The 23,833-nt window shown below is 40.0% G+C and overlaps 1 protein-coding gene and 1 pseudogene across 2 annotated transcripts in view; one reads left to right on the top strand and one right to left on the bottom strand.

Annotated features, from left to right (window-relative positions):
• Scai (suppressor of cancer cell invasion) overlaps window positions 1-23,833 on the top strand; it is a 113,181-nt gene that overhangs the window by 28,651 nt on the left and 60,697 nt on the right. The window lies entirely within an intron of this gene.
• LOC110318199 lies at window positions 4,378-5,103 on the bottom strand (annotated as a pseudogene).

Raw genomic sequence — 23,833 nt, 5'->3', positions numbered from 1 at the left:
AAATCCACCTGCCTCTGCCTCCCAAGTGCTGGGATTAAAGGTATGTATCACCACCACCCAGCTGCCAAGACTCGTTTTTGAAGAGAGAACACTTCAATTGTAAAAATGTCTCCACCACATTGGCCTGTGGGCAAGCCTGTAGCGCATTTTCTTGATTGATGGTCGATTTGGGAGGACATAGCTGTTACCCCACTGGACTGTTGGTCCTGAATGCTAAAGAAAGCAGACTGGTCAAGCCATGGGAGCAAGCCAGTAAGTAGTACTCCTCCATGGTCTCTACATCACATCACCTTCTGCCTTGAGTTCCAAACCCAGACTTCCCTCAGTGATGGACTGTAATAAGGAAGTATTAGCAAAGTAAACCCTGCCTCTCCAAGCTGTTGTTATCAAGGTGTTTTAGCATAATAGAAGACCAAGACTAGGGTCTCACTATATAGCTCGGGCCAGCCTAGAACTAGGTATGTAGACTAGGTTGGACTGGAACTCAGAAAGATCTACTTGCCTCCCAAGTGCTGGGATTAAACATCTACATCACATTTAAAAAGTAATATGCCTGGCTTGGTATTAATTTTTTAGTCTGGTTACACTATACTGGGCACTGTCTTTTATTTGTGGGAGGTGAGTTTTTCGGTAGCAGGAACAGTTGTCCATGTGAGCTCTATTGTGCTTTGGACTAGAACTATTGTGTTCTCTTGTCAGATGGAGAGTCCAGGGGAACTCCTTTCTAGTGACCAGCTTTATTTTTGGATTGTAGTTAGTAAGTGTAATTTTAGTTGTGACAATAATGTTCCGGATGCATGTGAAGGTGTAGCTATAATGGAGATTAAAATTAGATATGCTTCCTTCCTTTGGCTCATAATCTAAATTTAATAGATAAGAATTTTCTTTCCTGGATGTCATTAAAAATAGAAAATACCCATCTGTCTAGATTGGATTATAGAGATGTACTTGCAGCCTTAGAGCCAACTGGCTTCTGTCCAGCTTTAAGATTCTAAGAAAAATAAATGTTCTTTAACTCAGAGACCAAGAGTTAGTTCCAGTTAATATTGACCTTGAATTGTCTTCCAAGTTTGTGAACCTGAAGAAGACTTGGGGAAGATTGAGATTTGCGAGTAATTGAAAAATGATATAGTACTGCTTTGTCCCGGAAGAATTTGGCTTTGTGATAAAACCTAATTTTATGAATTACTTGCAGTATAAGAAAGTTACTTCTGAGAGTATTAACTTCACTTACATTGCTGAACTGGTAAAGCATACTTCTTGGGATTATTAAGAAGACCATCAAGTACTGAAATATGTATGAAGTGCTTTTCTTCAGTGCTTGGAATACAGACCCATTTTTGAATGGTGATAGTTGTTATTACTGCTGATTGTTATGCCTTCTGGTTCCTTTTATTTAAGTTTTTTTACCTGCCTGGCATGGTGACACACTTGTTTAATTACAGCACTCAAAAGGCAGAGACAGGTAGATCTCTGTAAGTTCCAGACCAGGTAGGGCTATATATTAAGAACTTGTCTCAAAAATAACAACAACAACAAAATAATAAATAACAACAACAAAAAAACCCTACAAACTCTGAAAAAAATTATCAGCTTAGATAAAAAATAAAATTTTAATTTGAATCTTAGGTTATGATACTACATATAAGGGTGTTTGGAGTCATGGAAATTAAGAGGAAGAGGGCTGAAAATCATTGCCAAAGGATACCTATATTCAGTTGTAGCCGCAGGAAACAGCCTGAGAGAAAGCTATCAGTGCAGGACAAGAACTGAGAAAAGAAAGCCATAGGATTTGAGCATCAGGCTTAATACCCCTGTCTCATACTCTTCTCAATTCATTCAAAAGGTAATTTATATCAGATGGTAGAAAGGCTGGGGTTCAACAGGGATATAGATATAGATCAGCCCACTGTTTATATAACCCCCTATGGCTCTTCAGTTCCCTTACTACACAAAACCAATTCTCCTACCACCTGCTTCCTCCTTACCAATCTAGGTGCCCTGCTTCTCTTTAACTGACCTTCCTGCTGTTGCTTAGACAGACCAGGCAAGCTGACTCATGGCCTGTACTCTTGCTGTTTCCTCTGTCTAGAATACCAGAGTTCCCTCATGGCCAAAAAGTAGAACCCTAGGATTCAAATATATTATGCATCAGTGTACACAGCAGCACTAGTCACACAGCCAGCAGGATGAAACAACTGAAATGCCCATCCATGATTGACCCTATACACCCATTAGTGTACACATACAACCATATTCTCCTCTGTTGTAAAAAGAAACTAAATGCTGACACATGTAACAATGAATAAACTTTAAAGACATTTTACTAGGTAAAATAAGTGAGGCACAAAATGGCACATATTACATATTATATGAATCCATTTAACAAAATTCAGTGTCCCAGATTTCATATATATTCTGACAGTCCCAGTACATAGGAGGATTATAGGCTTCAGACTAGCCTGGGTTACAAAATACAATCGTTTCTCAGAAATAACAAAAAAAAAAACCAAAAAAAAAAACAAAGTTAAAAAAAAAAAAAAAGAATTTAACATGCCTTGTTAACAGACATGTGATTTCTCCATATTCGTTACTTACACCTAAGTTTGGAGTGTTCAAATTCAGGTAGAACCCAAGCCAAGGTACTAGTGATAATACTTACATTTTATTTATTTGTATTTGTTGAAGCAAAAGCTTTTCTTAACCAAATTCTGTACAGATCACATTGTAATTTGGGGATTGTCTGCATATCTCTTCTCTGTTTTTTCCACATGGGAATGTGTATTTATCACTGCTCTAGAGGCAGTGTGGCTAAGAGCTTCTAGAAGAGGCTCTGGAAGAATGGAGCCTATAAACAAGTCAGACTAAAGTCTTATGCAATAGACAGTATTATTCAGAGTATCAGCCAATTTATACTCCCAAGAGTTAAGAGGCGTCATATTAGTAAAGCATACAATCATAGGGACAATAGCCAGCTGTAATGAATAGTCTGAAGTAAACTCACTCCTATCCATTACACCTGGAGGGGCACAAAACCATGATCTAAGGGCAAGTCTTTGTTTTTAAGGACACCAAGATCACAAGATTCTTGACATTTTCTTACAAGCACTCAGGTATTTCCTCACTGGACCCCATTCTTGGACCACATTCCAACAGTATTATTTTTCATCTTAATTTTCCGAAGTTTTTTGTTGTTGTTTTTTTTTTAAGGACTATGGGTGTTTTGCCTACAACATGTATGTCTATGCAACACATTTGTGCAGTGCCCAAGAAGGCCAAAAGATGTGAGATTCCCTGGGACTGGAGTTAAAGGCAGTTGTGAACTGCCAAGTGGGTCCTGGGAAACAAACTCAGGTCTTTTGTTAGGGCAGTGTCTTTGTTTGGTTTTCTATTGCTGTGATTAAACTCCATGACCAAAAGCAACTTGGGAATAAAAGGGCTTAATTAATCTTATACTTCTGCATCACATTCCATCACCAAAGAGAAGTCAGGGCAGAAACTGATGCAGAGGCCATAGAGCAGTGCTTCTTACTGGCTTGTTCCCCCCATGACTTGCTCAACTTCCTTTTTTATAGAACCCAGGACCACCAGCCCAGGGGTGTTAAGCCCAGAACATCAATCAGTAATTAAGAAAATATATCACAGGCTTGCCCACAGGTCAATCTGATAGAAGCATTTTCTCAACTGGGGTTCCCTTTTCCAAAGTGACTCTAGCTTGTGTCAAGTTGACATAAAAATTAGCCAGTACAAGCAGCAAGTGTTCTTAACTGCTGATCTAGCTCTCCAGTCTTTGTTTTTGTGTTTTTAGGATGAAATAGAAACAGGAGGAGAGTTTTGATGTTGTAAATGTGCTTGCTGATTAAGGAATAGGGCACATCTCTACAAACCCAGGAATTATCTAACTTCTGCTAAAACGACAACCAGCCCTTTGTATCTCTAGTTCCAGACTGAGTAATTGCTTTCAGCATAATAGCAATTACCACAGGCAGAGTGAACATTTAATAACTAGATTGGATACATTCCTTCGGCAGTGCACTAATAGGAAAAACACCACCACAGTAATTCTCCCCCACATCTGACCTGTCTATTTCTCAGTTTACCAGCATTGTGTCTGTGTCTTGCTGCCTCATCTTAGGAATTTCAGAAATTATAGTGGTCCAGGTTATTGGTCCTTCAAACTGTTTGCTATGTAGTATTGAACTTTTCTAATAAGATTAAAGAAGTCTTATAATATCCCAGAATTTCTGAGTGAGAAAGGCACCTTCGAAGGCATAGATGTGGATTTCTGTCACTCTCAGTGTCAGCTGCTCTGTTGATCACGCCACAAAAGTGAGTGATGTCAGCAGCTTGCTCAGACTTAAGAGATCTGTCCTTTATCTATCCTTCAAGGCTCTTAGTTAAGACCTTGTTCCTATAAACACACTTGGGACACAGCATGTTGTCCTCCAAGTGTTGGGGTGGAAATGTGCAGGCTGAAAGCAGGAAGAGAGCAGTCACTTCCCTTTCTTCTCAGGTACCCAGACTTGTCCAGCATGGAACTGCATCTGAACCCAACCACTTGAGTTCCCAGGAAGGCTTGTCCCATGAACCACACACCATATTTCCCCATAGGTCTTCATTGTTGCATTATTCGGCACTGCCTTAGACTTCTTAGCGATGGCTACAATTCTGGCCCAAGAAGTCAACACTGCCTCAGAAGCAGATGTAGTCACAGTGGTGGTGCTAACTAACTTCCTCATAGAGCAGAAGAGGATCAGTGAGGGCAGTATCTGCAACTCTAGTACAGTGATGATTTCCAGGGGATCTGTCACCTAAGACTTCCCCCAGTTCAGTCTTAATTTTTTTGTGAGAGGTCTTCAACCTGGCCTCTTTGGCTGAGTCAGTAACATTCTTCAACTCAGGCTTCCTGCAAGTGTCCTGGCGTCTCAGTATCTTGTGCTTTTTTTCTCCTTTGGTTTGTAACCATTATCTTTCTTGGACTTTTTTGTTTTTCCCCATTGCTTTAGTGTTGGCAGAAGATATGCTTGGTTGACTAAACGTCTGGTATTCTACTTCTTTCCTCTGTTTTTCTGTGCTCCCCTTCTTGCTTCCAGCAGTCTCCATTTTGAGATTAGATGAAACCTCCAAAAGAAAGTTCTTCCAGCTTCCAAATGAGCTCTGGCCTCAGATGCTTAAGTACAGGCAGTTTGGGAAAAGCCAGTGAGGCCACCAAAGCTCCACCTCTGCTCATTGTGATCACTGAACACTAGGAGTAGCCTCTTACTCTTGTGAAAAAAAAACAATCAAAAAAAAAAAAAAAAAAAAAAAAAAGTGTCCGATGTCTTTTGCTGCAACTAGGTCCTGGGGCAGGAGTATAACATCTCCAGATACAACAGTTGCTAGTGTTGTCACTAGCACAGCAGGGTCATAGCCAGTTCAGGGGTCAACTGTAAAGACTTAGCTTGTGCCTGTAGCCTCTCCACATCCTCTTCCCTGGGTTGTAGTGTGTTGTTAGTGTTTAGTACTTGAGTTTGTTTTCTGCTGTTGTAAATTTTTTTTCTGCACTCATGTGTATTTATTTATATTTAAATTGTTAACCCAAGTGCAAATTTTATTGGCCAAATTGAATCTATTAACTTTTTGTGTGTGTGTCTATTTTTTTATTGGATATTCTATTTATTTACATTTCAAGTGTTATCCCCTTCCCCAATTCCCCCCCACACACACACACAATAAACCCCTTATCCCATCCCTCCTCCTCCTGCTTCTATGAGGGTGTACCCCCACCACCCACTGCCTCCTGCCTCTCTGCCCTCACATTCCCCTACACTAGGGCATCGAGCCTTCACAGAACTAAGGGCCTCTTCTCCCATTGATGCCCATCAAGGCCATCCTCTGCTACATATGGAGCCTGATATAGCTAGCTGTCTCCTGAGAGGCTTTGCCAGAGCCTGACATATACAGAGGTAGATGTTTGCAGCCAACCATTGAACTGATCACAGGATCCCCAATGGAGGAGTTAGAGAAAGGACTGAAGGAGCTGAAGGGGTTTGCAACCCCATAAGAAGAACAACAATATCAGCCAACCAGATCTCCCAGGGTCTAAACCACCAACCAAGGAGTACACTTGGAGGGACCCATGGCTGTTGTAAAATATTATACCAAATCTAGCTTGTGAGGGGAAAAAAAAAGAAGTGGCACTCATGATGATTGAAGATTGTCTGTTTAATTTTCTGTATCAATGTGGACATGTTATACTGCTTTATTAATAATCCCAATATCTACTACTACATCTCTCCTCCAATAAAAGGTCATTTTATTATTGTACTTTAAATTATGTTCTAAATATGTCTGTATTCTTGTTTGCTAATCTGTTTTTGAAATAGGTCTCAAACTCTTAAGCTCAAGCCATCTTCTTGACTTGGCCTCCTGAGTATCTAGAACTATAGGCACACTACAGTGCTGACTGTATACTGGTAGGGTTGATGTGGGAGTAATGACATTTCTGCTGATGATGCCACAGGCCTGTAATTCCACCATTTAGAGGCAGAGGCAGGAATATAGGGCTTGAGGCCCCATGTATAATAGTAAGGCCCTGTCACAAGCCCCTACTTCACTTGAAATTCCTGATGTTTATTGACAGTTATATTAATTCATAGACATTCACAAAGTACTTATATACTTCTATAATAAAATATAGTTGTATTTAAAGACAAAAAAAAAAGGAATTCCTTATAAACATACTTTGGGAAAGACGTTTGTACATTTTTTTTTTCTGAGACGGTTTCTCTGTAGGGTACTACCATGTTCAGCATCAATTATTTTCTTCCTCATTGAATCACATGATTCAAAGGAAAAACATTTTTGATAAAAATCATATATATCTCAGTCTAAAATGCCTAAATATGCTAATGTGATGAATACATATACACATATTAATATATTTCAGGCCTTTAGACATTCAAGTATTTACAGACCTAGAAGAATGATACATTATATCTACATTTAATATAGATGTATCTCTACACATACACACATAAAACAGTTGTCATCAAATATGACCCAAGACATACTTTAAATGACAAGTACAAGTTGCATAATTTATATTGTACAATTTCATTTTCATTTAAGAAAATATCATGGTTGATACGCAAAGAAAAAGGTTTAGAATGATATACAGTTGTTGACTGTGAAGAACCCTGGTCACTGTCCTCAGGCTGAGCAGAATCAGTTCTTGAGATAAAGATTCATATGAAAATGACTTGCAAGAAAGAACTAAAGAAAGTAAGAAAGCAGGGCTGGGTTGAGAGCAAGGCTGGACCCCAAGCAGAGGAGTAACAAGAAAAGCCAGGTGGACAGCTAGAGTTAAACCAAGTCAGAGACCAGAAAGGAGAGACTCATTCTTGTGTCCTTGGGACCTCCCATGCAGGGGAGGGTAGGTCAGGAAGTGCCTGTGCCCTGCATGAAGTCACCTTACAGAGACCTGCAGGTGTTGGGTGTAGGAGTAAGAGCTTGGGGTTGGGGGAGATGTGGACAGGTCCCTGGCAGCAGTTGTGGCTGACACCAAATGTTGAAGATTTGAAGCTAGAAACTTAGTTCTTTTCAAATATACAAATTGAGTTTAAGCCATCCAGGGCTAGCTATTATGGTGGTTCCACAGAAATTTAGGCTGTGCTCCCATTTCAGGTTGCAATCCTTATTTTGAGAATATCCTGTCTGTGTTGTGGTATTGCCCAGTTCTACATGGTCCACAATACTCAAAATGATGTTTATATTCCTGTTAGAAAAATAAGGAAAAGGCAGAGAAAGAACACATTAATTCTGATAAGGACCAGTCCTAGAAATTACATATATTACTTAAGCCCCATTGACTGTGATTTAGTTTCATGGCTACCTCTGATTGCAAGGGAAAATAGTTTCATTCTGTTTGGTCTTGTGCCCAGCTAAAATAGATTGTTATACAACTGTTTCTATAGAAGGAAAGAACATGTATCATGAACCCATCTGTAGTCATCCTCACTTTTTTGTTTTTAGTTTTCACAAGCACACATTTAATTGTGTCATGGGTTGGGTCTCTAGGAAGCAGATTTTGAGACAGAATTTCGTGTGTGAGATATTAAAGAGTGACCATAGGTCCAACCACTGTAGAAGTGATGGGGATGAAGTAGGAGATTTGGGATTTGTCAGGAGAAGCTGAGCTGTGGTGCTGTTCTGACAGTAGCCATCACAGACTGCATGGAGAGCCCTGTAGCTGCTACCCTTGCACAGTTGCTCTGTATCTGTGGAGTGGAGTGCTTGGTTGTGTGTATTTCTTCAGTTTTTGTCTATCCAGATTTGCTGTAATAGTTGCCCCAGAAGCAGCTAACAGGGAGTTCTTACAAGGGAATGTAAATAAAGTCTGATTTGTGATGGGGACCCACAAAGAAAGCTAGGGAAAATGGAGGATACAACATCATTGTTTCTGCCGCTCATTGGGTTTAGGCTACCATGGGAAAAACCTGACTCTGAGGCAAAGCAACTTTGCTAGGTGACCCCGACAGGTACTGAATTTGCCCTTTCTTGAAGGAGATTAAATTGGCATATTCTTTATTTGTCACAAATTTATTTAGAAGTAATGAATACATTTTATTTACTCATTTTATAAATTACAAAGCTAAATTTACTTATTTTTTTTTTTCACCCAGATTTCTTAAGCAACTACTGTCTGACACTGGAGATGAAGAAATTTTAAAACAGTGTCTCTCTCCTCCTGGAGTTTTTGTTATATCTGGAGATAGATGGTAAATAAGTGAATTCCTAATGTGTTAAGTAGTTAGGGTTCCTCTCTGACAAGGTGGTTTGATTGGATGTTAAATGAAATTATGAACTAGATACGCAGGTCTTTAGGAGACAAACATTCCAAGCTGAGATTTCAATAAGTGCCAAGGCAGCTGTGTGTGGTATGTTGGTATGTTTGAGAACAGCAAAGAGTCAACTAGAATGGTAGGATGGTAGAGTGAAGAATGGCAGGAGAGTCCTGGACATAGGGCTGATGGTCAGGTCATGTGAGACCTTAAAATTCATGCAAAGAGAATGAAACTACAGGAGAAATGATGAAATCTGTCATGTTTTTAAGAGATCACTTTGTTGTTTTGGAAGTACACTGTAGCTGAGCAGTATGAATATGTGCAGTCCTTAAAAATGAACAAGATTTTGAATAGGTCAAGTTTTTTAGGGGGACTGGTTGGGATTCAGTTTTGGATACAGTCATTTGTCAGTGCCAGTTGGCCATACTCACAGAGATATCAAGTAGGAAGTTGGAGAAAAGATAAAAGTAGGGCAAAAAACCTAATGTGCAGCTTAAAATCTTAGGGATTGTTGTTAGTATATATAGTTGGTATTTAAAACCATGAGCATAACCAGGATTTGTGTCATGTGCCTATAATCCCAACCCTTGGAAGGCCAAGGCTAGACATTGCTAGTTTAAGGCCAGTCTGACTACACAGTGAGTTCAAAGCCAACCTGAAATACAAAGCAAGATTCTGTATCCAAAAAAAAAAAAAAGGACATAAAAAGGCCATGACTGTGTATGAGAGGCAACTTTTTTATAATGAGTGTTTGTATTAGTTTGGATTTTATTACTGTGAAGAGACTCCATGACTAAGGCAACTCTTAAAAAAAGAAAAGGAAACAAAACATTTAGTTGGGGCTGGCTTACTGTTAGTGGTTTTTGGCTTTGTTTTTTTAATTTTTGTAAGGAAATTTTTTTTTTACTGGCTTCTCTAACTTTAATTTCAACTTTTATTATACATAGTAATTAATAATATTCAAACCAGCTTCAAGTATGATGCTAATGTCCTTCCAGTGAATTATGACATAGACAAATCTTCACTTTTGTGCAATTCCATGAGCAAGTTGACTTCCACAACTCATGTTCCAGAGATTTATAAATAAATATTAGCTCATAGATTTACTTTCTTATTTAATTTCTATTTTTTGTCTATCATTTACTCCCTTTTATTTTCTTGCAATATTTTATAATTTCATTCTTATTTTAGTGTTAAATTTATGTATCTTCTGTGTTAATTTCCTTTTATTATTTTTTTATTAGATATTTTCTTTATTTACATTTCAAATGTTATCCCCTTTCCTAGTTTCCCCTCCGAAAATCCCCTATCCTGCTCCCCAACCCACCCACTCCCATTGCTGGTCCTGGCATTCCCCTATACTGGGGCATAGAGCCTTCACAGAACCAAGGGCCTCTCCTCCCATTGATGACCGACTAGGCCATAAAATTTATTTATTTTTATGTATGTTAGTACACTGTTGCTGTCTTCAGACATACTAGAAGAGGGCACTAGATCCTATTACAAATGGTTGTGAGTTGCCATGTGGTTGCTGTGAATTGAACTCAGGACCTCTGGAAGAGGAGTTAATGCTCTTAACTGCTGAGCCATCTCTCCAGACCTTTTTTTAAATAAGTGTGTAATAGTTTTCCTTTTACCCAGCTAGCTCCCAAATAATTGAGACCAGAGTATTTTATTTATCTATCAAGCTTTAAGGGCACAACAACTGAGAAGTATTACTCTGTTTTAATCCTCTAAACTAATCTGGCTACCTCCCAGCCAAAAACCGTGAGATACTTAGGTTTTATTATTGATCTAACTCTCTGGGTTCCAGGTGTTTTGCCTCATGGTGTTTCCTGGACTTTCTCCCAAGGTTAACCTCCCTGGCTAACCCTTACTTCCTCTTTCTCTCCTGGAAGGAAGCCCAGCCCTAGTCTCTCCCCTGCTCAGTCATTTGCTGATCAGCTAGCTTTACTGACCAATCAGAAAATAATTGGGGAGCAATATACACAACATTGAGACAGGATATTCTCAGAATAAGGATTGCAGCCAGATATGGGAGCACAGAAATCAGCATTTAAATGACATAGTGCTATGCCTATAGCTTACATTTCAGAGGTTTAGTCCATTATTGTCATGGTGGGAAGCATGGCAGCATGAAGGCAGACATGGTGCTGGAGGAGCCGAGACTTCCTCATCTTGATCCACAGGCAGTAGAAGAAGACTATATCACACTGACTAGGCTTGAGTATATATGAATCCTCAGAGCCTGCCTCCACAGTAACACTCTCTCCAACAAGGCCACACGTACTAATAATGCCAATCCCTATGAGCCAAGCATTCAAATAAAGAATCTATGGGGCCATGCCTATTCAAACCACCACAAAAATGAAGAGTTCTCAGAAATCTGGTCAAGAACATCCCATTGCTTGGAGGCTGTCGTGAAGGAGAGAAGAAGGGGTCTTAGGAATAAGTAAGGGATGTTTTAAGAAGAATATGATCATCTGGGACTGTCCTTGATATTGCTAAGGAACATTAGTGAAGACTTGTTTGGCTGGCATTGCTCGCATAAGGATCATTAATACTGACAAGTAGTGTTTCCTGTAAGGAATAGGACAAAGTGGATTGGTTGGTATGAATGAAAGACAAACTGAAGGTAGCCTGAAAGACAAATCTTTTAAAGAGTTGTTTTGAGACAAACAGTATGGAATGAGCCACCATTAGGCCTTATAAAGAGTTACACTGTGAAGAACAGAAAGGCCAGCATAAAAGCTGTAAAAGCATTGCTGGAAAGTTGGGAAGAATAGCAGCTCATTTGGTATTGTTCACTACCCATTAGAGAAAAGGTTGCAGGAACAAAAGGAGATCCTTGGATAACTGTGAACCATGTGAAGGTTGATGCATAAATAGGAAGCATGCTCAGCTCTATCAGTAAAATGAAAACAAAGTAGTATACAAGGCATCTGGAATGTCTGGCTGTGTGTGGAAGCGCTTTACTGACTGAATGACATTTGCCCTTAACTGAAGTATGGAGTGTTTGTGGAAAGATGAGGAGGTAAAACAGTGCTCTAGGAAATTGAAGGCTTTCTAGAATGGATGGGGAATGAAGTGGAAGTGCCCTTGTGAGGTCCTGGATGAAGAATCTGGTCAGTCAGCACATTTGTGTGTGTGTGTTGGCCTTCTTCAGCCATATTTAATCGCTCAGCTGCAAGAATAGGTAGACAGTTACATTATTGCCAAATAATAATAAAGTGCATTATTCACTGTGAAAGCTCTTTTAGGAGGTTTGTGTTATTCGAATGGTTTTTAGAATTTTAGCCTTTTAATTACATCTGATTTGGAAGGCTGAATATAGTAAATGACAGTCATTAAAAAAGAAAAAGAGTTGCATGGCATTATTCCAGACAAGGTTTTTGGATGAAAATTATAGGGTCTAATTCTAGCTAATGTAAGCAGAAAATAATTCTTTGGGGGCTGTCAAGGAATTCACAGCTGATGAAAAGTTTGAAGACTCTGGTCCAAGAATCAGGCAGGAAGCAGGGGAGTGGGGCCATCTGGAGTGGGTGCAGTGGCTTCTATATGGGTTCCAGCTGCTCAGGGAGCTGAGGCAGTAGCTTAAAACCCCTTAAAAAATCAGCTACCCGACCCATAATCTGCTTTCATCTCTCATTAGTTATCTGAAATAAAGGGTCAGGTTTAGCCGAATGTGGCACACACCTGTAATCCAAGCCGTGAATTTCTGAGACCAACCTAGGCTTCACAGTGAGGCCTTCTATCAGATAACAAATCCCAGTTACAGGAATCCAGCTTTATGTTCTTTATCTGTAAAGCTTTGCTCTCTAACTGAAGAGTAGGTTGACATTTCTGTTTGAGAGTTATGGGTCTTCTCATTCAGTGAGACAGTAGAACCTTTACAGTGATCGGGTACCCTCTGTGCTTGTCTGACTTGTTAAGTTTGACCAAAGGGTGAGTTGTAGTTTTAAGAACATTGGGTTATAAGACCCTTTTGGGGCTGGTGAGATGGCTCAGCGGGTAAGAGCACCCGACTGCTCTTCCAAAGGTGCAGAGTTCAAATCCCAGCAACCACATGGTGGCTTACAACCATCCTTAACAAGATCTGACTCCCTCTTCTGGAGTGTCTGAAGACAGCTACAGTGTACTTAAATATAATAAATAAATAAATAAATCTTAAAAAAAAAAAAAAAAAAAAAAAAACTTAAAAAAAAAAAAAAAAAAAAAAGACCCTTTTGTGCCTTCCTCCATGTTTTTGAAGGCTACTGTGTTGTATGGAGCTTAGACACTGGTCTCAGGCTTTCTAAGCAGATGGATGATGAGATGCCAGAGGCACTGTGTTTTGGTTGGATCACTAAATCTCCAACACAATATTGATTCTTCTTGAAATGGCCTGAACTCTAAGACCATTAGTACCCGAATTATATGTGCAGGTTGACCTAAGGATTAGAGACAGAGAGTGTAATGATTGTTGGGTGTGGATAATTTCGCCTCTTGATTTTGAGCATATCAAAGAACAGTTCTTTGCAGAAAATCCACCAGTATTCCTGCCTTTTCTCTATAATGGCATTGTCTCTTTGTGGATGATTTGACCTCTAGTGGTGCAAGATCAGCTTCCCTGGTGCTGGGATTACAGGGATGTATCATCATGCCCAGCTTATTTCATCAGTAAAAATGAAAATTGTTACCTATTCTTACTACAATTAAATCCTTCCTTGCTCCCCCCCTCGCTTTCTTTCCCTCTCCCCTTTGTCCTTCCCTCCCTTTCTCTCTGATGCTCACTCTCCCCCTCCCTCCCTCCCTCCTTACTCTCTCACTCCTTTGACCCCTAAGGTCTCACTATATATATATGGTCACTCATTATGTAACCATTTATCAGTTATCAGCCATTTAACAGCTGAGAGCAACACTGCTTGTTGTCTTGGTGAGTTTTCTATTGCTGTGATAAAAACCATGGAAACTTATAAAAGAAAGTATTAAACTAGGCTTAAAGTTTCAGAGGGTTACAGTTCAGTGTTCATGATGAACAGTGAAGGCATGGCAGAAAGAACAGCTGAGAGATCACATATCCTTAAAATTAAACAAACAAGCCAGGAGGCATAGAAGAGTGGTTGCTGGAGCTGGACCGTGTGTGGCCTCTTTGTTCAATTGCATCCTCACCCTTTCTGTTTTCAGTGGTTTCCTTCACTGCCTAAGCTTGGCTGTCTTAGAACTTGCTCTGTAGACATGCTGCCCTTGAACTCAAAGATCTGCCTGCCTCTGTCTCCTGAGTGCTGGGATTAAAGGTACGGACCACAACACCTAGACACAGCTGTTCCCTTCATTTCTCATAAAATGGAAGTTTAACTGGGTGGTCCTGCCCTGAGGTCACCATTCCCATTATTTCATTAACACCAGGCTTTCCTTTCATCTGTTTAGCTCCATTCCACTTCCTGGTACCCCTTTCTCCTCAGTTTTGTATTTTTACTTTTTACTTGCTCAGCTTGCTCCTTTTCATTATAGATCTTCTTAAGAGCGAACACTAATAACAACATTACAGAGTCAATACTAGGCTGTTTTGAGATTTCCTCTGCTAATGGAATGAATCCAAAACTCTTCAGTTTAGCCTCAGGCAGACTTTTCAGACAAGGGCAAAAGCAGCCACATTCTTTGCAAGTACAGTCTCTAGGCCACATACTAAAAGTCTCCTCTAAAACCTCTTGAGCATAAATTGCCTCCACACTCTGAGCAGCACAAAGGAGCAGCAGATCACCTGCGCAGCAGGTGAACAGGTTAATTTCTTGTCTTAAATTTGGTTCCCAGTGCCCACACGTAGCTCACTACTTCCTGTAACTCCAAAAGATACTTTATTGAAAGGTAAGTTTATATTGCTTTAAGCAGTTACATAAATAATAATTTAACTAATGGTATAAAGAGGATTTCTGGGAACTGTAAAAGAACCAGAATCTTGCTGTTGGTGAAGATTTCTAATATCAACAATAGATGAATCAAACAATAATGAAGAAAGTTTCTTGTGTCAAATCCTAAGAGAAAACACACAACGTATAGCTCAGAGATGGAAACTGTTGTATTGGGGGATAAGATGGAGATGATGGGAGAAGAGTTAGTCAGCGGAGAACTGCTTTTGGTTTTTGATAGAGATTCTTATCATGTGGGCCAAGTTGGTCTTGAACTCCCAGTCCTCCTGCCTCAATCTCCTGTGTACTGGGATTACAGGCATGTGCATCACTTTGTCCAATAGACTACTGCTTTTCTTTAGTATCTTGACTAATTCTGTTTTTTAATTGTGTATTTAAAAATAAATTAGAGAGGTTGTACAGTGGCAGATGCCTAGATGGAGTGGGAGTATGAAGCAGTCAGCCCAATCATGTGCTGCCCTTCATGACCATATTTACCTGTTCAGATGCAAGCATAAAATAGGTAGAGGGTTGTATAGCGCTGGTTTAGTTAATCCGCTCTATGCAAGACACACACACACACATACACACCAGCTTAATTTTTATATGCCTTGACCAGCTCAATGGCTGGACACTTCTAAAACTGCCCATAGCCAGAAAACATTCCCCTCCAGCATTCCTGACTTAATACCTCCTAAATCTATATTTTATCTTTACCACCCTGGCTCCTTCTGGGTGGCCCCCTACCTTCGCTGCCCCTGGCGAAGATCTGGATGGTTTAAAGGTTCATTAAGTGCTTAAAAGACACTCAGCATTTCTGTCAGAGAAAGGCATATCAAACCACAAGGTGTTTGTACGTCACACCTACTCGGATGGCTAGAACTACAAAGATATTTACAGGTTCAGATGAGGATGGGGGAAGAAGTGTATCTCAGATTGTAACATGTATGAAATGGTGTATTCACTTTGGAAAATGGTCAGGTAATTATAAGTTAAAGAATTATCAGGTAACCTAGCACATCTAAGGAATATATATCCAAGAGAAGTGAACACACATCTGGAAAAACTAATGCACAAATTTCATAGCAGCATTATTCATCTTAGTCACAGAACTAAATTAGTAGATTAATGAAAACAGTGTTTCATACTCATACAGTGGAATGGGAAAAGTGAAAGCGGTGTAACTGCTTTCAGCAGCTTGCCTTTCTGTTTTGAGGAATTGTTCCTTCTTTCCTTAACTGTTTTGTTTCCAGCTTTTTGCAGATGAAACCTGGCAATATAGAAAAGCGAATTTGTCACATGTAGATCACAGTATTTTTAGGTGTTTTTTTTTTTCCTGGTTAGTTCCAAACAGATGTAAGGTACCATGTACACAACACTCTTCTCTCAGTGTGTGCAGGTGTCATAGGCCTCAGGAGGGAGAACAATGTGTTCTCTTAATTTACTGTCTTTGTAGTCCTTGGTCTGGGGGTTTAGAGGCAGGGTCTCGTGTGACCTAGGTTCACTCCAAACTCATGATATAGCTGAGGGCTGTCTTCAGCTCTTCCTCCTTGCCTCTCCCATGAGCCCTCTGCGTATGGGCTCACCATACCTGGCTTAGCTTAACTTTAATACTATTCAGGGTTTAGCCATAAATACACTTCTTTTAGAAATGCTTTATATGTACTCTATGGTAATTTCATGCTTTTCCTGGTGCTTGAAGCTGCTTCACACTCTTGTTAGGAAGCTGCTTCTGGGGATCTGCCGTTGGTCCATAAGAACACCATCTGCACCGAGCGCAGCGTTTTCTTCCTCATGTTCCACATGGCAAGTGAGTCAGCACAACTCCCAGAGACTTGCACACTTGACTCTGGATTTTTTTGTATGTAATATTTTTCAATTTGTGTCCTATTTTGTAAGCAAACTGAGACAATTTTATAACTAAGAGTTTTAGAATATATAATAGTTTATAGGGCAAATTTTATATCCATTAATTCATCTTATTGTCTGCTGGTGTCATAAAATACATATTACTAATATTAAATTTCTTTTTCAAGGCAGAATTAGAGCTCATTCAGAGATGTTGAGTATGATTTTAATCACTAGAGTTAAGAAACAGAAAGGAGCTCAAAAAGGAGACACCTATAACATGGGCATGGCCTTCACATATTCAGTTGGTAAAACACATGATTACAATCCCCTTTTTCATGTTTCTTTAAACAAAACCCAAAAAGTAGCCGTAAGAATACAGGATCTTAGCCGGGCGTGGTGGCGCACACCTTTAATCCCAGCACTCGGGAGGCAGAGGCAGGTGGATTTCTGAGTTCGAGGCCAGCCTGATCTACAAAGTGAGTTCCAGGACAGCCAGGGCTACACAGAGAAACCCTGTCTCGGAAAAAAAAAAAAAAATAATAATAATAATAATAATAATACAGGATCTTTTTAAGCACATAATTTCCATAAATTTTACTTTTTTGTCAAAATGAAACTTTCAATGTATTTATATTTCATTGAGTGTACACTTACATATTTTTTTAAAGATTTATTTATTTATTTTGTGTGTGTGAGTACATTGTAGTTCTCTTCAGACACACCAGAAGAGGGCATCTGATCTCATTACAAATGGTAGTGAGCCACCATGTGGTTGCTGGGAATTGAGCTTAGGACCTCTGGAAGAGCAGTCAGTGCTCTTAACTGCAGAGCCATCTCTCCAGCAGCTGCCCCCACCCCTCCCCCACCTCCACCCTGGACATATTTTTGTCAGTCTGTTTCCCTTTGAGTCTAATCAAAGGAACAGCCTTTGAAGTGTTGCTAACTGCAGTGTAGCAATGGTGGTGACACCTGTTCTGTAGCCTTTCAAGCCTTCTTTTCTATCTGGTCTCTACCACAGTCTTCTGAGGTTGCCGGGCAGGAAGAAATTACTTATTTGTGATTGACTGAAAGTGGCAGCTAATTCTTTTTGCTTCATCACATCACTGTTCGTATCAGGGCAAGAGTACTCAGTCTTCCCTGGCCACTGCTGCTCCCCCTGCTGTGTCCTGGGCATTCTCTATAAGACACTTCATTTTAGCCACATTCTCTTCAGACTTTCATGTTCCAACTCTTTACTCAGAATTCAATCAAGAGTATCAAGTTTTCTTTCCTATTTTAGAAGATTTATTTTACCTATTTGTGTTTGTGTGGGGCTTTGTGCACACGAGTGAGGTGCCTGCTGAGGAGTTGCATCTCCTTAGAGATGGAGTTTCATATGGTTGTGAGTCACCTAGCAAAGGTGCTAGGAATCAAACGTGGGTCTTTTGGAAAAATAATATCACTAGTAACTGCTGAACGAGTTTTCCAGTTCCGAGAATAGAAGTTTTCTTGTTGCTTTATTGAAAGACTTCTTGTGAAAAGAAAGTGTAAACAGAATAGGGCAATAATGTACCAGTTGTCCTGTATGTAGTGGGCTGAGGCATGGAACAGTTGTCCTGCTTGCTGCAGTTTTGCTTGTTCTTCCTCTTCACGGTTCGTGTTAGGACTCTGTGTATCCGTTAGGCTTGCTGGAACAAAAGAGAGATCAGTGAATATTATTTTTTTTAAAGATTTATTTATTTATCATATGTAAGTACACTGTAGCTGTCTTCAGATACTTCAGAAGAGGGCATCAGATCTTGTTACGGATGGTTGTGAGCCACCATGTGGTTGCTGGGATTTGAACTCCCGACCTTCGGAAGAGCAGTTGGGTGCTCTTACCCACTGAGCCATCTCACCAGCCCCCATCAGTGAATATTATTAGTCAGAGAAATACAAATTAGAGCTAAGATGAGAAAGATCAGAGAAATTTAAGCTTTCAGAGTTGAGCCAGATGAAATGTTACAAAATGAAAGTGTTACGGAGTTGAGTCCTCTAAAGACCTCAGAGGGAGAAGCTGTTCGTGACTCTCCCTAAATTCTGGCAGGTGCTAGTGTCCTTGGCATTCCTTGATGAGCAATTGCATAATTCCAGTCTATGCCTCTGTTCCCCATGTCTTCACATGGCTGTCTTGTCTCTGTGTGGCTGTATCTTATGAGGACAGCAGTCACATTGGATGAAGAACCCACTGTACTATGGTATTTCTTTGCATTTATAACTTTGTACCTAAAAGTCTTACTTATAGACATTCATAGAGACCAGAGTTAGGACTTGAATATATCTTTTGGGGAGATAAACCCACAACAGTTCATGCCTTTTGGGCTCTTTGCTTCCCCTTCTATACATGTGATGTGGGTACCCATGTACTTCCATATTAACTATGGAACCTACTTTATTCATTCTGTAGACCAGGTTGTCTCAAACTCAGAGATCTACCTTCCTCTGCCTCCTGAGGGCTGAGGAAGGCTTTCACCACCTCTGCCCACCTTTTTTTTTTTTTTTAACATAATTTAAAGAAATAAAAGTCTGAAAGCTCCAGGGGTTGGGTGGGAAGGGGGGCAGACACCTTTAATCCCAGCACACAGGAGGCAGAGGCAGGCAGATCTCTAAATTAGAGACCAACCAGCAATGCATAGTGAACTGGTGTCTCAAAAGGCAACAAAAACACCAGTCAAAAAAGTAGACAAATAGTAACTCTATAATTTAACAAAATTTGGCAGCGTTTCTAGAGGAAACTCAGCAATAAAGAGCACTTGCTCTTCCAGAGCTCCTGTTTAGTTCCTAGCACCCATAACTCTAGTTCCAGAGGTCTGACACCCCCATAGGCTCTGCACATACATGGCATAACACTCAGACTGATATCAATGTATGCACACATGTCCTTGAATAAAAATTTAAAAGTACAGTAAAGTGTTGCTAGCATCCCTCCCTAAGATCTTTCTGGAAAAACAATTTTTTTTTGGTTCTTTTATAAAAATCTTACTAATTTTACCGGGTTTTCACTTAATTTACTTACATGTTCTTTGTCAGATACACATATTACAAAATCTTCATTTTCTTGATGGCCTGCCTTTTCACTTTATTGCTTGCTTGAGATAAGGTTTCCATTATGTAGCTATGGCCAGCCTGAACTCAAGAGATCTGTCTGTCTCTACCTCCTACATGCTGGGGTTAAAATTATGTGCACCATGCTTGGCCTCTCCGCCTTCTTAGTGATATCTATTTTGTTGGGGTCCAACAGTCGCCCCACAAACCACACAGCACCCATTTCGGTCAGACAGGGATAGTTTATTGAACTCACATCCTGAGTCAGCTCAGAACTCAGAGGCTGAGCTACTTCGATGAACATTTCTCAGTGCCAGCTCTTGACTCAAGCCATTTTAGATATAACAGTACATATTGACCTTTAATTTGGTGGATCCTATGTAAAGCTTTGTGGAATTTCTTAAGATTAGCAAACCTCAGAACATAACAACATATGTGATCAGCATGACCTTGCTATGAGTCAATTTTTTTTCTGTGTCAATGACTGGTAGGCAGGTTACAACAATATGAAATAGCTGGCAGGAAAAAAACAAAGTGTCTATAGCTATGCTGAGAAGGGGTGGAAAACAGACCTCAACAGTTTAAGAACTTTGGTTTGTTTTTTTTTTTTTTTGGTTTTTTTCTTCCCTTTTTGGGGGGAGGGTGGTTTAAGGTTTTTCAAGATAGGGTTCCTCTGTGAAGTCCTGGCTATCCTGGAACTCTCTCTGTAGACCAAGTTGGCCTCCAACTCACAATCTGACTGCCTGTGCCTCCAGAGTGCTAGGATTAAAGGCATGCACTACCAACGCCTGGCAAGAACTATTTTAGAGTCATAGTGGTATACAACTGGATCCCATCACTTAAGAGGCTGTGGCAGGAGATCACATAATGAGGTCCTGACTTAGGAAAAAGAAAAAAAAAATTGTATCAGGGATATTTGTGGTAACAACACCCACAATCTTGTGGTAGCAATAATAGCAATTTGCTGGAAGGTATGGATTTTCTATAGTTTTTTTAATTAGTCCTTTATGAGTGCTTTGCTTCATTTTCTCAGAGACAGGGCCTTATGTGTTTAAGCTGACCTCAAATATACTATGGATGACCTTGAATTCCAGACAAACACCATCTTGCTTAGTTTCCATAGTACTAAGAATGAAACCTAGGTTTCATGTATGCTAGACAACCATGCGCCACATCCATATCCTTTAGGACATTCTTAATAATTATAAGAAATTACCTACTTTGTCCATAATTCCCCAAGGTTTTCCTGTTTCTGTGAGTTGATTTTAAATTTACCTCATAACATGCTGTGCATCTGTTGAGCTGCCAACTTAAGATGTTTCTCCTTCCTTCTAGTTTTGTGATAAATGATTATAGTGATTGGTTTTCTTTTTTTTTTTTTTTAAAGATTTATTTATTTATTATATGTAAATACACTGTAGCTGACTGACTTCAGACACTCCAGAAGAGGGCATTAGATCTTGTTACGGATGGTTATGAGCCACCATGTGGTTGCTGGGATTTGAACTCCGGACGTTCGGAAGAGCAGTCGGGTGCTCTTACCCAGTGAGCCATCTCACCAGCCCCGTGATTGGTTTTCAAATAATAGATCTTTACATCCCTAACGTAAGCCCAGTTTTGTTATGTCCTTTTCATGGTTTCTGAATTGGATTTGTAACAGTGGGTTAATGTATTCACCACTAAGAAAGGCCTGTAATTTTCTTCTCTCAGAATGTCCTCATTTGATTTCACTATCAAAGTTATGATGGCATCATGAAATAAGTTGAGGGAGTAGTCCTTCCATATTCTGTGAGGTTAGTGTTTCTCTATGACAGCCAGTTTTGTTTGTTTGTTTCCCTTTTTATTATGTTTTTGTATAATTTCGTGATGAAGCCATCTGGGTCTTGAGGTTTCATCATGGGTAAGATTTTAATTAGGCTGTCAAATCCTTTAACAGGACTATGAAATTTTGCTAGCTCTTTTTTGAACTAAGTTTAATAAAAAATATTTTTCTCAGTGATTGTTCCACATAAATACTCAAATTGATTGGCATAGTCCTTTATTTCGATATTGGGGGCTGGGTTGTGGTGAATGTATGTGTGCATGCATGCATGCCTACACCCACTGTGCCCATTCTTGATATTCTTTCTTTTTTGCTCTCTACCTTACTTACATACATACATACATACATACATACATACATACATACATACATATATAACCAAGCCAGCCAGCCTTAGTTTAGCTCCGTGTAGTGGCACACATCTTTAATCCCAGCACTCAGGAATCAGAGGCACGTGAATCTCTGTGAGTTCAAAGTCGGCCTGCTCTACATAGTAAGTTCAGGACGTGCAGGTCTACATAGAAAGACCCTGTCTCAAAGCAAAAAGGCTTACTTTATTTTTAAATTATGTGTACATGCTTGTGTTGGGCAGGAGATATGTGCATGTGAGCCATCAGAGACCAGAAGTATTAACTCTCTCTGGAGCTGCCATTTCAGGAGGTTGTGAGTTACCCCAACATAGGTACTGGGAACTAAACTCAGGTCCTCTGCAAGAACTGTTCATACTTTCAGTCACTGAGCTATTTGTCCAACCCTCTCCAGCTTTACTTTTTGAGTCAGGTCTCCCTGAGTCTGGTGTTTTACTGTTTCACCTAGACTGGCCTGCCAGTAAGCACCCTGTCCCTGCAAACCCCTAGAACACTGAGCTCCAGAAAATGCTGCCGTGCCCCACCTTTCTCTCTTTAGGCAAACTGGAGGGAGGAAAGAGGAGAGGAGAAATGATGTAATCATATTTAAATTTCAAAAATTCAAAAACTCACTCATCCCTAAGGCAGACCTGTGAGTTGGCCAATGGAGACCTGGTGGGCTGACCGATTAAGCTTCCACCCAAGGCCAGATTCAGGGCTCTGAGTTGTCCATCCCAACCAACACCAATCCATTTAAGAACTGCTGGAATGTGAAGGGGCTGGTCCTGCAGAGCTAAGCTACAGGATCTCTATGACATAGAGCAACAACAGGGTATCTGAAATGAGCCTGGTAAGGATCCAGACTGATAATGTAGCAAAAGCCGGAGGCCTGCAAGGATTTATTACAACGAACATTTACAAGTAAAGCTGTTTGGGCAAAAGGGTGCACTGTGTGACACACTGAAGCTTCCACAGTGAGATGACTTGGTTGGTTGGTTGGTTGGTTGGTTGGAGGTTTTTATATTTTTTCATTATTTTTTGTTTATTTCAGTAGGGAGAGGTTGCAAGGATGGAAGGCAGATGTAAAGGGACAGGGAGATGCATGGAATTAGGGTGAATTATATGAAATTCACAAAGAATCAATAAAAGTTTTAAAAATTTTAATAAAAGCATTTAAGGCATGTGTAGCAGTCTACAGACAATTTGTGGAAGTAGAGTCTCTCTACTATGTGTGTCCTGGCAATGGAACTAGATCGTCATGCTTGGTGGCTTGTGCCTTTATCTGATGAGCTAGCCATCTGCTAACTCTAGTTTTTCATGAGTAAACTACATCCCCAGTCTTCATTTATTCACAGGTTCTCATTTCTTTCTCTTCTATGGTTTTTCAAAGCAGGGTTTCTCTATGCAGTCCTGGCTATCCTAGCACTTGCTCTTTAGACCAGATTGGCCTCAAATTCACCTTTGCTTGCTTCTGTCTCCCAAGGGCTGGGACCAATGGCATGCACCACCAGGCCCAGCAACCGCTTCCTATTTCGTTTGCATTAGAATCTGTATGTTATCCTGCTTTTGATGCTGGCCATTTTGCCAATAGAATTTTTCCTTCAGGCTGGAGAGCTGTCCTCTAGGCATGTTGACACTTTTTTAAGCATTTTCGTCTAAGATTTTCCAGATCATCATGTACTTTGTAGGCCTCATTGCTTTAATTAGCCTGTTGCAGTTCTCCAAAGAGCTCTGGCTTTCCCCTCCCTCACAGTTGTCCTCCCTCATGCACAGTCTGCTCTGCTACAAGCTTCCCCTTTTTACATTGCACATGCATACAGACCTGGGTGTCCACTTAATGGCTGGAGACTGAAGTATCTAAGAAAGAGAAAACATTTCTCTATTCTTAAACTTTACTTCAACAGCTCTCTATCTCTGTGTTTCTGTCTCTCTATATATAGCTCTAGCTTTAGTATATTCCTCTGTGTGTTAGAAATTGTTTTATCTTTTTTATACTCGTTACCTTAACTTTTAGGGTGTGGTGTGTACAAATGCACG

The sequence above is a fragment of the Mus pahari genome, chromosome 3 (genome assembly GCF_900095145.1).
Source record: "Mus pahari chromosome 3, PAHARI_EIJ_v1.1, whole genome shotgun sequence".
Taxonomy (NCBI): domain Eukaryota; kingdom Metazoa; phylum Chordata; class Mammalia; order Rodentia; family Muridae; genus Mus; species Mus pahari.
The sequence above is the reverse complement of the archived record's forward strand: the minus strand, read 5'-3'. Positions and strand labels throughout refer to the sequence as shown.